The sequence below is a fragment of the Pinus tabuliformis genome, chromosome 2_1, assembly GCF_031772625.1.
Source record: "Pinus tabuliformis cultivar Carrire ecotype Pingquan chromosome 2_1, CPIR1, whole genome shotgun sequence".
Taxonomy (NCBI): Eukaryota; Viridiplantae; Streptophyta; class Pinopsida; order Pinales; family Pinaceae; genus Pinus; species Pinus tabuliformis.
Window position 1 is genome coordinate 831,532,788 of NC_142299.1, and position 21,077 is coordinate 831,553,864.

The following is a 21,077-nucleotide window of genomic DNA, read 5'->3' on the forward strand; positions in this document are numbered from 1 at the left end:
ACCACAGAAAGAGATTTTAGAACTTGGAGATCTAAAATTACAAAGTTATAGTCATTTCAAGATCGAGCTCCTAAAATCAAGAAAAAGTGAGATGAGGAAGTTTGATGGCAAGGATCTGGTAAATTGGATACTACAGATGGAGAAATATTTTGATCTACATGGTGTACCACTGTTACAAAAGGTATGTATTGAATCTTCATATTTAGAACAAGATAAATTTTTATGGTATAAAAGGCTTTGTTCTCGTAAACCACTTGTTACGTGGTCAATTTTCACGGATGAAATTATAGCACATTATGAGGATACAAAGAGCAATACCTTTTTTAGAGAAACACCACAACAATTGGAAGACAAAAGAGAAAAAGGGCTTTGTTACAAATTGGAAAGAAAAATTATGGCAACAAGGAAGTCTACCCCTCACAACTATAAAGATGGAAGTGTTGTTTCTCCTAGCCTTCTACAACCTACAAGGGTTACAACACAACAATTGAAAGAAAAAAGAGAAAAAGGACTTTGTTACAATTGTGATAAAAAATATATTAAAGGTCATAAGTGTGCTGAGAAGAAATTATTTTACATTGATTGTGGAGAGGAGGAAGAAAAGGATCAAGAAATGTCAAAAGAAGAGTATATACACTAGGAACCAACCCCAGAGAAAGAATAAATGAATCCAACCATGTCTTGTAAAGCATTGGAAAGAATTACTACTCCTCAATCTCTTAAGATAGAAGGACATATCAAGAAGAAAAAGGTTCAAGAAGTGAAAGACCACATCAAGGGAGAAGAAATGAATCCGACCATATCTTGTAATGCATTGACTGGAATTACCACTCCTCAAACTATTAAGATAGAAGGACATATCAAGAAGAAAAATGTTCAAGGAAGTGAAATATCACATCGAGCATCAAGAAATGAACCTGACCATATCTTGTAATGCATTGGAAGAAATTACCACTCCTCAAAATCTCAAGATAGAACGACATATCAAGAAGAAAAAGATTCAAGCATTGAAAGATCACATCGAGCATCAACAACAAGTTCTCCAACTTTTAATGGATAACGCCATTTGGGTGCAGAATCAAATGAAACAACAGGCAGATCAACAATGTAGTGAAAGAAGTTTTGTTGTAGGCAATTGAGTATTTTTACGTCTATATCTCAAGCAAGCTATTTATGAGAAGGAAATGTTGGCAATACTACATGCACTTAAGAAATGGCGACCTTACCTAATGGAAAGACACTTCAAGGTAAAAATGGATCATGATAGCCTCAAATACTTTTTAGAACAAATATTATCTTTAGAATAATAGAAAAAATGGGGCACAAATATGTTGGGTTATGACTTTGAAATCATCTACAAAAAGGGGAAGAAAAATGTTGTTGCAGATGCACTCTCAAGAAAGGATGAAGATGTAGAAGCATTGTTTTGTGCTATTTCTATTATCCAACCGGATTGGATAAATGAAGCAAGGGATGAATGGAAGAAGGACGAAGAAGTGTGGCCACTCATTCAAAGTTACAGAAGATCCCAGTTCAAACAATATTACCAAAACTTGATGAGGAAGGAAAAATCATATTGGAACATGGAGCAATCAGAGAAACAAGAACTACTCAAGCATTGAGGACAACACTTTTTGAAGGAGAGGGGCATGTTAGGTCCCTATATTACTAGTGTAACCCCTTATTGTTATTAGTACAACCCCATTATTATATTGTTGTTCCCATGTAGTCCCCATATTGTTATTATTATGCCCCATAGAAGCGCACTATTGTTATTATTGTGTCCTTACATTATTATTGTTATGCCGGCTCTGATTATATTATGACCCCTTAGACTCCTATATATAGAAATAAGGTCTTGTCATTTGTATCATCCAAGAATTGTTCATTTGTGTAATGTAAAGGAGGTTGCCCCCTCGAAGAGGCTTATTTCTAAGACGTTCATTTATCTTTTCTATCTTTTTGTGAGCTATTTGATAACATCTTGGCTCTCAGTGAATCTATAGTTAAAATATATCTATATTGGGTCTAAATAACATACTAATAAAATCTTTTAAATATATATATATTTATATTTGTTATATATATATATATTTGACACTAAAATATTTTATTCATTGCTCACATTTCAGTAAAATGAATGACCTCATGTAATATCAATAATATTATTTTTATAAGTTATCTATCAACTCCACATTATGTAGTGAAGGCTTTACATATTTTCCTAATACTAAAAAGTATTTTTTTTACTTTCAATCATTTTATTTATATATAAAGTAGCTGGAAATTGAAATATTTTATTTATGGCCCACATTAAATTTTTTTGCTATTACTATTTTTAAAATATGTAGATGTAAGTATTATTTTATTATTTTAAGCGTAACATTGCGTGACAATATCTCCCTCATATTATGTTGTACAGGGCACAATAAATTATATAATATAAGTATTTACATGAAATTTATTTATTTATTTGATATGTTTTGAAGTTATTAAAAATTACTATAATGTATTAGTTAACTAAAAGTAAGGATAATCAATAATGTTTATTATTTAAAAAAAATATGGTAATTTAAAAATAATTTTAGGTTTTTTTTTTTTGTAGGTTAAGCCACTTGGAGTCAGAAGGACTTGCCAACATGCTTTTTGCCAAGTGTGCTACCACCTGCCAACAAAATTTTACTCAAAAATCAAATAGATATTTTGAATTTAAAGATAACCTAGATAATATTCACAAGTAATCATCAATGAGTTAGGTCATTTGTTGCTTACTTTCATATATGAAACCCAAATACTACCATAGTTGTTATTTAATTACTTATTTAAGAGGACTTTATATAATAATGATGATGATGTCACAACTACCCACACAACAAATTAGTGTATAAGACACCCTTGTTTGTGAGACAAAATATTCTCCTTCCACAAAGATTTGTTACATGAGTTCCATATATGAAACCAAACAATGCCATAGTTGTCATTTAACCACTTATCTAAGAGGACTCTATATAATAATAATAATAATAATAATAATGTAGTGGCCAAGCTAGACACCAAAATGGTGTATGATAGCCCCTTGTTTGTGAGACAAGAAAGCCCCCTTCCACAAATATTTTACTATTAAAGTCTACATATAAGTACTTACTCTACCTCCCTCTAGATTTGTGTTCTTAAATCTTTGATAGCTAAAGTATAGAAAGTTGTATATATACTATACCCAGCTCTAAATTTATGTTCTTAAATATTTGACTATTAAAACCTATTAAGTTGTACAAACTCTACTTTTTATGGATTTGTGTTCTTAATTATTTTACTACTAAAACTTATAAAATTGTACATACTTTACCTTCTATAAATTCACATTCTACATAGTACTCACTCTACCTCTCTAAATTTGCCTTATAAATTCACATTCTACATAGTACTTACTCTACCTCTCTAAATTTGCGTTCTTAAATCTTTAACAGCTAAAGTCTAGAAAGTCGTATATATACTTTACCCAAACTCTATATTTGTGTTCTTAAGCATTTGACTATTAAAACTTATTAAGTTATATATACTCTACCTTTTATGGATTTATGTTCTTAATTATTTTACAACCAAAACTTATAAAATTGTACATACTCTACCTTCTATAAATTCACACTATTGACCCACTTAAATTATATACAAAATTTAATTTAATAAATTTATTTATTTTAATTATAATAATATAATATATTTTAATAATATATACCTCTCACATATTAAAACAAACAATAATAAGATTAAGTCCAATAGTAAGCTTAAATACGACTTAGCCCCAAGGGATAGCTCAAATGGTCGAGTTCCCGTTGCTAAGCACTTTCCCAGTTGGGAGGTCACGGGGTCAAATCTCCTCGACGCCCTCGGGGTTAGGCCTGTTATGGCCGATGGGCAGATCCCTTCGGGTGGAACTGCCCCGCTTCTCTACCGTGGATGTAGCGGCCACTCAGTGACCGTGAACCACAGCTAAAAAAAAGAAGCTTAAATACGACTTGAAAGCATATGATTTCATCATTGTAACTTGGATTATAATGTCATGGGAGATTAGTTTTCTCATAAATACTATAGCCCTTGAAATTACTTTTAATATTTAAGTATAACTTAAAAGTATTTGTAATACATTAACAATTTTTATTTTAAGATACATGATTAAGTTTTTTCTATAAAGTTTACTAAAATGTTATATATATATATATATATATATATATTACAAATTTATTTTTTTAATTATCAATAAACTAGTACAATTATATAAATTAAATAATAGTGAATACTTGTAGACATTAATCCATAATAAACATTAATACACTTATTTTATTATACATTTAGTATTGCTAAAATTTAAAAATTCATAAAAATTAACTTTATTATTATTATTATTGTTATTATTAAAAAATTAATATAGAAGTTAAACATATATACATTTACAAAAAACTTGTAAAAAGATTTTAGATCATGGAAATATATTACCACTTTACAATAGAGATTCTTAATATGCAAATAGGTTTTGTTACAATATCATGGCTTATTAATGGTAGAGACCCAAAAAACCATAAATCATGTTCATACGTTTTTTTTTTTTGTTTTTTAATTAATCAATTCGATTCAAAGAGAAAAAAGAACATAACTACTTAATACACAAATCTCATTTTTTAATTTGTGTATAATATTATGAATATTCTAGAATATTCTATTGAGGTCAAATACTTGCCATCCACCTAATAATATTGACAATAAAACTAAAATTATAAAAGCTCAATTCCAAAATAAACACCCCTATCAATGGTTATTATTTCCAATAATTAAACTATGTTTTTTTTTTTTAATTAATCAATTCAATTCAAAGGGAAAAAAGAACATAACTACTTAATACACAAATCTCATTTTTTAATTTGTGTATAATATTATGAATATTCTAGAATATTCTACTGAGGTCAAATACTTGCCATCCACCTAATAATATTGACAATAAAACTAAAATTATAAAAGCTCAATTCCAAAATAAACACCCCTATCAATGGTTATTATTTCCAATAATTAAATTCTATTTACAGACAACACTGAAGTGTACATCAAAATTCCCGAAATGTGTTGTGATGAGTTGTCGCTAAAATGAAACCATTAAAATAGACAGAATGTTAAAAAATTAAACAAAATTTAAAATTTAAATTAATCTACTATTAATTTTTTATAAATTAAATACAAATATTTAAAAATTAAATACAAAATAAAAAACTACAAATATGAAAAAATAATATTTAAAAGGTTATATATATATATATATATATATATATATATATATATATATATATATATATATATGCCATGAATTAAATATATTAATGTGATTTTTTAGAATTGTATTTAAGTAGAATAATTATCATCTCTCATCCATCATGTGGTGGCAATGTCACTACTTTTACTTCTTTATATAAATATATTTTCTGCATGTAGCATGTAGGAAATATATCTATACAAAAAGGCAGTGACATTTCCACCACGTGAATCTTGTTTAAATAATCATTAAAAATTTAAATAAGAATTAATTTTAATATTAAATATATTTAAATATTAATTAATTTTTTAAAATCAAATATATAGTATATTTAAAAACATAGAAATAAAATAACTTGTAATCTTTTACCAACTCTATTTTTATGAAATAATATGATACACATATTTCATGCAAATACATATTATTTCATGCAAATTCAAATACAGGTTGACCCCCGGAAGATGACACGTTGCGATATATATATATATATATATATATATAAAATAGATATTTCTTACACAAATTCTCATCCATGATACAAATTCATTGATTTCAAACATAGATCTTCATCTAAATGTAAGTTTTACTATTTACAGAGTAAGTTAGTAACATTATAGCATGCATAGTACATACAAAATTCAAATACTTTGTGACTTGTCACAAAAATGATAAATCAATGAATCATAAATTCTAAATTCATAAATGATAAATCATAATACATATTCAATTCATCAATGATACAATAGGAGAAAGACAAGAGAGTAAGATAGAGACACTGACAGCTGTAGTTTTCTCATTAAGTCATCAAAATCAAAATGTTTTACATAGGGCGTGCAAAGCCAATGGAAAATAGAAATAGAAAATACTAAGCAACTACAAGTATACAAGCCTCAAGGCAGTAGGTAGCTCATGACTCATGAGTCATCAATCCTCATAGTCATCATCAAAATCAACATCATTGTGCTCATCATCATGGTCACCACTGCTCTCCTCTGCCGCGTCCTCCTCCCCTATATCCAAAGTCGTCTCCACATCTGTTGGTGTGGAGGATGACCCCTCTACAGTATCACCATCCTCAAATCTAATAGGCTCTAACACTGGATCATTGAGATCCATGTTGGCCAATGCCAACTAACACTATTGTCCATATGCAATCATAAGGAAAGGCATCCCACATCTTTGCCTTTCCCTTCAAGCACTCTTCCCTTAGCCTGTAAATAAGACGAAGGTTGGTGTGCACATACACCATTGTCTCTGCCTTGGACTTCTCAAGGTTGCTCTTCTTAACACTATAAAAATTCCCATATTTGCTCCAATTCCTCTCGCAACAAGAGGATGAAGTCACTTGAGAGAGGAGCCTCATGGCTAACTGTTGTAGAGGATGGTTTGTTGCCCCATGATTTTCCCACTAAGAATAGGGCTTCTTAGCCTCCATGTCTCTAATCACATCATATCTTGCAAATCGACTAGTGCCAGTGGAAAACTATACAAAGGCATCCTCCACCTCATCAAGCAATGCTCTATCTTGAAAAACCCGCTTGAATGCATCTTTCCTCCCCTGTAATATTTCACCATCCATGTGAGGAGAAAATCTGCAAGAAGGTCCACCATTCAGCCACTCATGGTTGTAGTATTTTAGGTTCAATGAGTGAGTCAAACAATATCAAGGTGTGTAATTCTTGTCCCATATGCTGACAAGAATATCTTGTATAGTACCACAAAAGGCCTCTGGTGATGTCTCATACTCAGGGCACTCACTCTCTAAAATAAGGCTCCTCACAGACTCAATCATGAAATCCCGTCCCTCATAAACCTCTCCTAGGATGGGTTGGTTTGTATCTACAAATCGAAGAAAATAAATGACAACGTCCATGATCTGAATAAGTAGATCTACCTTCTCCCACCAAGCATCATCTAGCACTGCTTCCTTCACTCTTTTAGAGGCTACTTGATCTGTCTTTCTCCAAAAAGACCAAAAATCTAAAATAACCATGGCCCTGAGAGCGTGCTTGACCTCCCTCAACCTCTTCAACATGATGAATAAACTGTGCATCCGCAATCTTCAACGATGATAGATTGTTGTACTCCTTGTAGATAGTGAGGGAATTTGTATGATTTTGTACAAAGTTACAGATATGTCGTTCATACTTAATAATTTTACCAATCCAAAGCACATCAGAAGCAATGGATTTCAGTGCTAAGTTCAATGAATAGAAAATGCAAGGTGTCTAAAACACTTGTGGATATTTAGCTTCCACAATCATGCCAATAGCCTTGCAAACATGTGCATTATCTATAATGATTTGCACACAAGAATCAACATCTACATATTCAATAACTTTAATAAAGAACTCACACATATATTGTGCATCCTTGTATTCTCCAAGTGTATCCACTACTTTCAAGAAAACTAGACCATTCAAGGAAGACACCATGAAGTTGATGAGTGGGTGTCGTGTTGGATTTGTCCATCCATCAAAAACAATGCTAACCCGATATATTGGCCATGATTCTTTAGTAGGCTCAAGAATTTTTTGCAACTCTTTTTTGCCTTCATCAACAATGTGGTTCTAAGCTTCTCTAAACCAGGAGGCACATACCATAATGAAGCCCCTTGAGTTAGAGCTCAACACATCTCAATAAATAGAGGTGAGCATGCAACATTAAAGGATATGAAGTTTTGATAGAAAAAAAGGTAATGGTGAGATCAAGCTCTTCCCGTTTCTCCTTTTGAAAAATCTTGTCCATTGGACTAAGTGAAATTGCTTTTCGTTTTGTTGCTTGTCCCCCACTAGAACTCTCAAATGTGAATTTGTCGCTGCCTTTCCTCAAAAATGGAAGGGGTTCATCATTCTTGGTTTTTTTATTTATTATGCAACCACATTTTCCATACCAACATTAAACTATATTTCCATTTCTTTCCTCTTGTGTAAAGGAACTTTTGTACAAGCTCCAACTCCACAACCTGGTAAAGCCAACAAATGGCCTTTCACATGGAAATATGTGCTTGTGAAAGTATTGTGGCAAAAGTTGCCTCTCCAATTCACATTGCGTCCTACCTTCACCTTGTTGTTTGGGCCTTACTCTCTTGTGACATATTTCCACTAGGGATATTTCTCAATGTTACCTCTAGGAGGAAGTCTTCCCTCAAAATCACTTGCAATAGAGGGAATACTTGCAATAGACTGTGGTGAAATTGGGGGAGGAAAGGCATATCCAATGGGTATATTCTTCCCCTTCCTTTGACCCCTTATCTTCTGCCCTTGATTTAGCCATGAATACTGTAAAAAATAAACAAAAAAATCACAAACTTGTAAAAGAAAGGCATATGCAAACTGTTGTAATATAAATGCAAGAAAATAGAGAGGAAATGCACTTACTTGTTGCTGGAATCTTCTTGATAACACTCCCACACCCTTTGTTCCTTGTTCCAAACCCCTCATAGTAAACCCACATCCAACCTATTGCAAAAGAGATGAGCGAAAATGATAAAAATAACAAAATTTTTTTCCTTTTTATGGCCGCGCAGGTCCCTTTTTTCCAGATTCGTGTTCAGAAATCGGGACATGATGTGTCAGATTGGGACACGATACAGATTTCACAACGTGTCCCAATTTCCGGACACAAATTGGCACGAATCGTGTCTGATTCGTCGGATTTGGGACACGCCTGCTTGTTTGAACAAATCTGATTTCAAAGGTAAATAGGAAACCAATGTTTACGAGTCTATACACACATTAATGCGTGGGGTTGTATGTGCCCACCGTTAGATTTAAGCAAGGACATAATCTAGCGGTAGGCATATATACCCCCCGCGCATTAGTGGGTGTATAGACTGATAAATATGCATCGCTTAAGTAAATATGCCATGTTCTTTGATTGTATGATGATAGTCTATGTGCGCAGGTGAAATCTGAGAGAAATGGGTCTTCAATTGGCATTTGGATTTGAACTCTGGTTGTTCATTTACATCTTAAATCTAAATGTAAATATAATGAATTCATGAGAACCATGAAGCACCAGAAAAAAGGAGTTGGAGTTTCATACTCTTAGGTGAAAATGGGCCACAACACAACAAACTTATTTTCTCCATCCCACAATGGGGCTATGGAGTGAGTGAAAGCCAGAAATGGTTCTTGAATTGAGGTTGGGATTCAAACTCTAGTTCTTGAATTCCAAATGAAATGGGATTCTTCTAAATGAAATACAATAAATCCCAGCCCTCTTGTGCGATTTCCTTGTAGATAAATATTATGAAATCCACAAGGGAAGGAGGGGATGGATTGGATGCTTGATCACCGCTCTATACGTGTGTATTGATGGGTATAATAAATGGGTCACCCAAATTAATATTGTTGAAATTCGAACCTACATTAGTCTCTTTGTCAATTGTCATGACCATTGTCCTTTTCAATTCTCTGCCAACAAAGTTCATGGATCTAAGAATACCAAATGATTTCTAATATGTGAAATGGGCATTGATTACGAGCACTCAAATCGCCTTTTGGCATGTGCCTTTAATTCTTTGTAGAAACAAGCGTCCCTATGACCTACATCATCGGTGATCCATCCAACTTTGCAGGGATGACCTCAGGCCTCGGGTTCTAGAGCCGTAGCCCAATGACAGAGTTGACATCTGCCAAATATTCATAGACAAATTAAAGTTAACTTTGCAGAAAGAGAAAGAAAATTCGATACAGGTAAACTAATAGCTCTACATGGATCATATATATCACTATGAAGTAGTGACATAATAATCTTATTTAACTAAATTTTTATAAAACTAAATTATTTTAATAGTAAAATTATATATTTCCAAAATGAAAATTTTATTCTCTATAAATTAATACATTTAATTTATGTATACAAATAAATAAATTTAATTTATAATTTAAATTTCATTACAATAAATAAATAAATAAATTTAATTTATAATTTAAATTTCATAATGGTGGAAAACCAAACTAATTTTTTGTTTCATTTTAAGAATATATTGATTCTAGAAAATAATATAAAAGGTAGTTTAACAAGGTTACAATTTGGTCTTGAAAACAATGGAAATTTTGATAGCTTTTGAAAAAATAAAAAATAAAAATTAAAAAGTTAAATTTTAGATTTTAGGTGCACCATAAGTTCTTGATAATACTAAATTTATTTCTGCTACAAAAATAAATAAAAAACAGATTCAAACATTCCCCATATTAAATTTCTTGAAATTCTTTTCCCACTAAAAATTCAATATTAAATTTAAAAAAAAAATGGCCTCATTAAACGCTACCATATAAAACAATCAAAACTTTTACACTTCACATCCAGAAATTACCAACCAGAAAAATAGCATTATTTAGCTATTAAACATTTTAGAATTTTTAAGCCTAAGTTTACAACTAAGCTTACCAAACTGCATAATCTCGCAAACATAAAACCGATCGCTTTACACCGATCCCGTTACAGAACGGTTCAAAATTCCAAACGGCATTTAGGTTAACATAGAATTATTATCTGCTAATAGTAAACCTGTTAGGTCAGTCGCAGTAAAAGGATCCGACCCGGAAAACCAGGAACCTAGGCAGTAGGAAGGCATTAAATGCACGCGCAAGCCGATGATGATGATGATTCATGGACATTGCATCGGAATGGGAATGGCGTCGTGGCCGGACAACAAACATGCATCATGCATGCACTGACTCCACCTCCATTCTTCGATGCAAAGCATTCTCTGACGTCACCTGACGACCGCAGAAAAAGAAAGAATCGTACAGAGCATTTCCATACCATTGCCCACACACCAACAGTATGTACAATAACATATAATACACAATTACAGATCGGCCCTCATTATTTAATGCATTCTGGGACAGAATTCATTGAGTATCGTTGTGGTGGTTGTCATGGCCAGGCCCCTATTGGCCACAGATCTCTCGTACCTTTAACACGGGAGGAGGAGCAGGAAAACAATTATTAAAGTAACTATCTAAACATGAAACCCACGTCCATTAATTTCAATATCCTGCATCGCTTGCTTTACACTTAACGACACAGACTGCGATCTTTCGTCACAGGAAATCCACCAATTTTGTGACCACATTAAATTTAGGTTTACGTCTACGATTCTAATTACACCACTGTGCTCCTTCGCCATTGGCTTGGGATTGGCCACGAGTACATCGCCATACCTCCAAATTTATTGCAACCAAACGCCTATGGAACATCTGTACTCTGGAAAATGAAAGGTAATAGCAATATAGAACATCTGTACTCTGGAAAATGAAAGGTAATAGCAATATAGATTGCATAGGTTACATAACTTAAATTTGTATATTTCAAAAATGAAAAGTAATGGAATATGGATTGTTTAGGTCACACAACTTAACCGTGTGTATTCTTATTATAAGAAATGTAATCATAATATGGATTAATAAGTAACATAATTTAAATTTGTATTTTTTAAAAGGTAAGCAGGGAGGAATTGCTTGGATGGCCAAAAGTGAGTAGGCAAAAAATTTCAAAAATCTTGTAGAAGCAGTGTTTGAATCGTGTTTTTATGGTGGAAATGGATCCAGCACCATCAAAAACTTTTAGGAAGCCTAAAATTTTGAAATTTAACAACTATAACTTGGATTTACAAAAATCTTTGCTGGATTTCCTCTAAATATAACCGGAATTTCCATAACTTTCCAGCAATTCCTCAAATTCCAAAACTTTTATGAAAAAACTGGGATAATAACATTTTGTTTAGAAAAGGAGAATCTGAGATCTTGTTTTTGTTGATAAGGAAAAGTGAGAAAATAACATTTTCTTCATAGACAGGAGCTGAGATCATACTCTCTTCACTACAGTGCCAAGTACCCAACAATACCATTGGTAATCATCATGTGTTTTTTTTTGGCCACTACACCTCATGCCTATGACAGGCCTGTCCTGAAATGCACGGAATAATTCCCAATAGATCCATATGTGTAGCACAGCCTTACGTAACCAAATAGAAAGTCAGGCGCGGAGTTTGGCTTGTAGTTTGTGGAACAACCAACGTTACGCGAATAAGGCCGCATAAAATACATCCATGTATACAAATAATACCAACAATTATTTCATCGAAATTCCTTATGGCTCAACATGCTAGTAATGATTTTGACCCTTCCCTTGGAAGATAATATCCATGGGAAAAATAAATATCTCGATTGGAGAAAATGAGTTTGAAGCTTGTGATATAGGTATCATAGAGATGCCTTACTAGGGAAGTAAGGCTTATGGTTATAAAGAGGGCACCTGACATGAGAATAATGGTTCATGAAGGGGTCAACTTCTTTATGCATTATAATTATTATTATTTGCTGATTTTTTTGTATTTTGAATAATTAGTTGGATGTTTGTATGATTCCCGGTATGTTGATATGGAAATCTAATTGTAGGTAGTTTCCAGTAGAGCAGTGTAATTTAAGGTATATATATATTATAATAATGATTAATTTGTAAGGAAAATTGGTTAAAGTAACTCTTTATCTACTTAGTTGACTTTTAAAGTATATATAAGTAGTTTTGTTTCTAAAAGAATTTTTATTTTATTTTTATAATATATAATCTTGAAAGTTATTTTGGTGTATTTCCTTTCATTATGAGTGTTTTATATTTAAAATATGGTTGGGAGGAAGTGATAAAGGTTATTAGACAATACATTTTGTGATCCTAACCAAATCATCCATTGTTAGATAATCAATTCCTTGATTGTACCTTGCCATTATGATTTAGATTATGTTTGCTTTCATTCAATTCCTAAACTCCCAAAATGAAGATTTGGACATAATTGTTAAAAATTTTGTTAATTGAGACTCAAATTCCACCATAATAGGAAGTACTTAATGCTAGATATTTCTCCATCTACTGCACTCACATGAATTTCACATGAATTACAATGACTCCTCTTTCACACGTTGCAAATAAAATAACCATTGGTTTATGGACCACTAGGCTATTTGCACCATTCCCAACGAGCAAATCTATGGTTTAGTCTACTTGTAATATGACTATCACACCTCTTTCATAGGGTCCCATATATCATAGGTAATCTAAAAAGTGCTTGGTTCTTCATTTGTAGGAGAAATTATTTAAAAATGTCCATAAATGTAGGCTAGCACGAAAGAGAGAAATTATAAAAAATTGTGATTCTCTATGCATATTGCCATTCTAAGGATAAATGAACTACATAGATATGGTTTATATTCATGACCTCAATTGGTTTATAGGTTCACAAATGACATAGACTATTTTGTGACTCATATTCTAATTATATGCATAATTTGAATTTATTTCCTAATAATACACTTGTGCATCATGGATATTTTCTTAGTCAAAAAGAGTAATGTTGTTGTACTAATTTAGCCTTAGATCGCAACTAAGAGGTAAGTATAATTAACGAAAAATTTGAGGATCCACGTACTTATTTGGAAGTGTAGAAACCTTCATGAATCTTACTAATCCATAAAAGCTTAACTATAAAAAGTGCAAATGATATATATATTTTTTAATTTTCAAATTGCTAAGCATTTTATATAGTGTTGTTTACTCACTCTTCACTATTTTTCGTAGTAAAGATTTTTTTTCCCTATAGAATTTGGGTGAATCACTTTAGAAAAAATGGAAATTAAAAAATCTTTTTCATAAATTGGGGAATTAACCCAATGGAAAAATTTATCCCCTAAAATTTTCCTTTTGACTGCACTATTAAACTAAGTTGGTGGAATAGATTATGTGGAAGTGGTGATGTTCAAGGCATGTTGTCAAGCTATAATAAAATTTGATAAGTTTTAAAATTCTTGTGCTGTTGGCAGTGATTACATTGAGATATTTAGAGGTTCCCTTTGTGCAATGAGAAAAATCCTTGTGTAGTCATTGAAGTGCCATGAATTGTGGATGAAGCATTAATTTTACAGTATATTTTTTCCATGAGGTTGTTAATCATCTTATCAAGGAGAAACGTAAGAATAGTTCACATTTTTCATTTGAAGTGACTTCAAGAATTAGATTAGTGAGTTGCAATAGTATAAATAAATAGAGTAGTTTATTAGATTAATGAGTTGCAAAAGTATAAAGAAACAGAGTAATTGCTAAACTATAAAAACTAGAAAATACTCCATATGGTTAGAGAAACTAAGGAGGGGGGACTATCTTCTTAGTAGAGGCATTATTTATAAAAGTTGTAGAATGCCTAATTTAGTAGCACACAATTCAGAAAGAGCTTAACAGAAAATGGAACAAAACCACAAACTTCATATTAACATAAATTTAGAATGAAAATTATAATCGATTTGTCCACTTCCCTGAGCTCAAGTAGAACGAGGTGTTTTTATACAAAATATTGTATTCTTAATTTAATTAAGGCATCAGAGAACAACCATGAGAATATTCATGTTTACAACAATTTCACCAAAAATTAGAAAATACCATACAAACGTTTACTAATTCTGTTGTTGTGATATGTGGCAATTGGGTCGAATGCTTGTTGTGGACAACCTTTCCTTGTAAGGTAGCCAACTATCCTTTGTCACTCTCTTTATTGGGTGGTCAAACATTCAACTTGTAATCTATTGAGGACAACTATGTGAATGGAGTTTGGTTGGAGGTGCATTGTACTAGTTGTCCTTGATTTATAACACTTATCCTCAATGGTCAAGTGTGAGCGTGTTGCAACATCGAACTTAGGCATGTTACAACATTAGTTCTACAACACTAACTTTGTCATGTTTCAACAATAGAGTTTCTACACTACACTTTGTCATATTGGATTAATGGAGTTGTAGCACTGTGTTATGTTGTATTGTAGTGGTGCATTGCAGCACTAAAATATGGTCATGTTACACTGGTAGGAGTTGTAACACCTTCGCTTTAGTAGTGTTGTAGCAATGAGAGTTGCAACAGTGGGAGTTGCACCACATGCACCCTAATCGTGTTGCAACAATAAGGTACTTTGGGTGTTGCAGTGATATAGATGTTTTGTTATAACTTGAAAGTATTACAATAGCATAAAAGGGTGTTGCAATAATTATTCTTTGTTGTTGCTTCAAGAATACCTTCCTTAAACTGCTTGAAGTGATTCTCATGGATTATAATAGGTTAGCATAAAAAGTTAAATTCCTTCCTAAATACATAATAATTAACCTTAAAGTGGTATAAGTGGAAGATAATTGTACTGCGATGAAAAATGCATTGATGTGGGAAAAATAGGTGATGGATTGATATAAAAATGGTAAAAGGTAGTCAAAACAATGTTGGAGGGGTGCTAAAAAGATGTCAATTTGGCCACCTGCTTGACCAATGGGAGAGGTTTATTATAAAATATCTTTAGCAAGAGGCTATGAGGGAGCTATCATCACTCCCTAGCTAAAACTATGGCATGTCCCTATGCAACCATGTAATGAGTCTGATATTGAGAGGGTATGACTACCATGGAGATGGTTGACACTGTAGTTAAGTTGCCCTACTTCATTGGCATGAAAGTAGACATTTCTCTTCTTAATATCCTTCCAACAAGAAATCTCCTCCCTGATCATGTTGTAGTCTCTCTAATATCTTGGAGAAGACAAATAAATCATAGGATAGTGGAAATTGAGGATTATCCACTAATTTCCATAGTTATCCATGCATTTGATGTGTTAGTGCACTCTCTAGTTCCATTGCAAGATTATTAGAATTGAAAGGATCCTTTCGATACATGTCCCCTATGGCCTGCTTCCAGCATTAATTGCACCCTTATACAACTATATTTGCAAATATGTCTACTTGTATTCTATAGTCATTAATGGCTTCTTGTTTGTTTTGACCCATAAATTTTTCATCTTGTCAAAAGTTCACCTAACTATAATGTGTACAGAGAATATCCTTGGGCCTGTAATACTCCCCTTTAATCCATATATTACAACTAAAATTAATTTTTACCTCCTTATGAGCAATTTTCTTGTAAATATTGTTATTCATGTAATACACAAAGCCTCATAGTTGAACATCTTCTAAAAAATAGTTGGGATTCCAAGTTGGATCATTGTACAACAAAACATTATGTTGGTACAAATTACACAAAAATTTATCTTGTCATTCATGATTTCATAATAAACTTCTAGGAAGGGGCTTGGAGAAGTGAACTCATATGGTTTATTGGTCATTATGGCCTTCCTTTGAAACATGAGATACTTGTCTTGCATGTACATGTTGTAGACAGGGGAGGGCACCCTACAACTGAGTGAAAATTCTACCAACAACCCTAGATGAATATTTTCAATCTCCATATTATCCACCTGTCTTTAAAGCTTGAAGGTTTTTTGTTGTTTATCCTTCATTTACTTACTCCAATGATCCCATTTGGCTTTATGGGCCTCTAAGTGCTCTAGCCACTTTTCCCCGAGTATTTTGACATCCCAGTAATGCTCCTTGATGGGAAACACCACTTCTTCATAAGCTTCCATGATTCCCTTCCATTTTTCACCTTTGGCTTTTCCCCACACATTTGGGAGGTCTATCTGAATAGCCTTATCTTCTATTAAATTAGGCTTTGTCTAAGTGGATCCTAATGTCAATTTAGGGTTGCCATCTTTTTTTTGGACCACCTCTTCTTACGTAGGGATTTTCTCTCTATATGTGTCCTTTTAAAATATAAATTTTGCTCAAAAATAGGGTCTTCCTTGTCCCTCACGTCAAGGATCCCCACTGCTTAAGAAAAATAGTCTAATCCCTCAGAGGATCAATTTCCCCTCAATTAGACTTCTAAATTTTTTTGTTTTGTTTAAAAAGTTCTTTTTTTTATTCTCCAATATTTTCTTTTTCTTGATAATGAATGAATGTAAAGGAGTGAAGGACATGATACCTACATATTTCTTCTTATTTATGGCCTTGTAGACTTAGGCTCTAAGTAAAAACACTTGTTTGAGGAGCTACAATTTCTTCCACTTCCACACTCAATGTTGCAACCCTTACTTCCTACTAAGTTGCAAAAGAATATTCCTACAAGTTATCCTTTGTTGGTTCTTATGTTATATTAGAGGGTTCATCTTCTCCTTCCTCCATATACTACTTATTATAGTTTGGCATGGTATTTTTCTTCTTCAATTTCCCTTGCTAGTTCTTATGTTCCAGTAGGGGTTTCAACCTGCATTGTAATAGGTACCTCTTCCACTTCCATCCATGTTGTAGTAGGTACCTCTTCTTCCACTTCCACCCTTGTTGGTTCTTGTGTTGCAGTAGTAGTAGCTACCTCTTCTAAATCTATGTGTCTTATAGTTGTACTTTCATCCTCTTCATACACCCTAGCTAGTTTCTACATTGTGGCAGGGGGTTTTTCCTCCTCTGCAATAACTGGTACCAACTCCCCCTTCTTGTTGTACCTTGTTCTCTTTTTCTTGGGAATTTACATGGGTATAAGTCTTTTGGTCATTCACCTCAACCTCGTTGCTTTAGCTTGCCTTCCAGTGATATTCATATCATTGTTGTGGCCTTTCTTATCTTCCTCTTCATATGGTTGCAACTTAGTTGTTACTCCTACTTTGGGAGTTATAGTGGTTGCCTCATAAAGGGTTGCAACAACTACAACTCGAGTTGCAATACCTACAACTTATAGTGGAGTTGCAATAACTACAGATTATGGTGGAGTTACATTAGTTTCTACTTTTGCTTTGGTTTCTGGTCTTGGTTCTCACACAACATCATTCCAAGTGTGGCCTTCCCTTTGAAGTGCATGCTCCACCAATAATTTGATCAGGTAGTGATGGGAAAGAGCATCCTTTGGCCAGCTAGACTTATGTATGTTGTTATACATTTATTGGAGTGTCTTATAAAGGAAGAAAGGCATGTTGACTAGTCATTGGTGACATAGATGGTCCAACATTCTCAAATGATGCCAATAGATGACACCATGGCATCCCTCACATGCGAAATATTTATGCACAATGAGAGTTACATCTGACCAAGGTGTTGGCAGAGACTTCTTGTGGAATCTACTCCCTCTCTTCCCCAAACTCTATTCTATCTTGAGATATTGTTCCATCAATTATAACTTGGGATTTTTCTTGAAATACCACCATTATTCAATTTTTGGTAGCCCATACACTATGCATATGGTTCCTTCATCAACCTAGACCGCCATTTCCCCTACCACAAGTATGTCATGATATAAATAGAGTGAAAATTCAAGGGTAATTGCATCATTGTGCTCCTATAATTTCTAAACATAACTAATCCATCCTGCATCCTTAAAAATTTCCCAAATGTTGTCATTAAATTATAACAAGAGGGTCTCTATGGAATCTCTCTGATTCAATGAACCTCCTGTTATTCCTAATCAATATTTAGACAATAGTGTTGGGTGTATTAATTGAATTTCAATTACTGCACATAATCATCAATCTAGGGCTTCGTAATCTTTGAGGCATAGCACAAGAAATGCCAAGGATTCTGGATCAATTCTATAATCACTATCTTTATCCCTACAACTGAATCACTCAAGTGCAATAAAACATATCTGTAAAGAAGACCTTGAAATTATTTTTTTGTACTATCAACACAATGACACCAAACCACTCGAGAGACTAGATTTTCACTAAAAAAAACAACCAGAGACCTGAAAGAAATAACTCAAGAGAAAACAAATCCAAGATTCATTTCAAACCATGCAAGTGCAAACATTTCAAAACATAAAGACCTTTCAAAATAAATCTATTCCTGGGATCAATTCCTGTATTGGAACAGACAAAACAGTTCCTACACTCTGTTCTTGTATTGGGTAAAATAGAATAGTACCTGTACTAGGAAAAACAAAACACTTATGTATGTATTGAAGAAAAACACCCTGTTCTTGTACTAAAAATAATATTGTGTAATAAGTGTAAACTCAAATATTTTGGAAAGAAACCTTGCTTGAATTAAGGCAAAACTCCCATACTCATCACACCTTCAATGCATGAACCTCAAGACTTCATCAATCATTAAAGGAAATGTTAAACTCCTGGGCATAAATGGGAAGATCACCTCTCAAATATAGCTATCATGTTCTAGTTTAACAATGTGTTCAAGGTCAACTTCTATGCATATAACTTTATGAATAAAACTCAACTGATAACTTCAATTTGGTTAAAGATGATAGTATTTTGTTCCTGCACTTAAAATTTCCAAATAACCAAAGGAAAATTTACATTCAACAGGACTAAATTGATACAGTGAAATATTAAAACGAGAGGTCCTCAGCCGAGAGTAAATTCACCTGCATAGTAATGATGCCAAATAGCTATAGGTTCCGTAACAAGGATTTTCACTTGCCTGCTATGTAAAAAAAATATTTAAAGAATAAATGTATCAATTACCAAGCAAGATTGAAATAACCCCTCTGTAGATCTTATCCCAGGGAATATATGCACACCACAGAGTAGATCTAAACTAAAGTGATGACTTCGAAAATGAAAGAGAATTTCCATATTCAAACCCTTACTACGGCTTACAATCAACGAAAGAAATTCTTAAATAACAAAGAAATATTCGATTAAAAGTAAACCCCAAGCATAAACATAAGAACCCAAAATCCTAGATCTGAACCTTTATCACTCGTTTCTAAAGAAAACACACATGGGTTTATCCGATCGGGAATACCTCTTATAAGAAAACTTTCACACAGAAGTATGTATCACCTCATTTACTTATCACACAATATAATAAACATAGGGAGAACGAGTTCGGTTGGATGGACCCTAGCCAACCAACTCGTTTCCCTATCTAAGGAACGTGATTAATCTATAAGGACGATAAACTATTTTTGAAGATATAAAAACCAAAATTTGTTCATAGTATCGATAACTTCCATCCTAATCTATCTTGAAATATATACAAATTACATTGTGTCTCTACCGTATCAAATAGATAACAAAAGACAGAGCTAATGGAAACTAATCCCTAACTTTAGAAACCCTCCAACACTCCAAGCCATTTGCAGGAAAACATGAACAGGTCCTCAAGAGTGAATGTGTGCCTTTCTTCTTTGACGACTGAGATTGAATCTTAGTCAAACTCTGAAACCAAAAATCTTCCATATTTAGTGCAGGAATCAGGGTGAGTGTAGCATTCTTAAGGTCCTCCTGTACCATAGCCAATTTTGATCTCGAATTAGTGAACACACATTGCAATAGTCATAAGGTAATACAAATGGCAAGTTATGTAGGAAAACATCGAACATTTTTACTTTTAATTAAAATGAGCATACATTATCCATATACTGAAAGAATGATTAAAGAAACTAAAAGTACTTGCATAGAGGTATTGTTTGGGTTTTAAAAAAGAGGATAAGGTAGGGTGATTTAGGTGAAAAATAGGACAATTATGGAGGCCAACGTTCCCCCAAACTCATCTGGTTGTATGTCCTCACACAACTAGTAACCTCTGCAAGAAACAAAATTTGAAGCTTCTCCTTCTCAATTTTGGATTTGGATGTTGATTCTCGAACCTTCTGCTTTAGCCTTCTTTGTTCGAGTCTTCCTCATACATTTTTCCAATTAGCTAATGTGAGTTCGCAAGTGGGCCACATGGAACCTCCATTTTCTCATTGATTTCTTCAACTTAGCCACTTTTATTAACAATTCTCCATTCCTGGTTCTTAATGTTGCATTTTGAGTGTCCATACACCTATTTAAGACCTCAAGCTTGTAAATTTGTTGTTTCAACTTTTGAGTTTGGCTTACCCTTTTCCTAGGAACTGAGTCCTTCAATTTATCTTCTCCCTATATCTCTGTTTCTTCTACCATAGATGTAG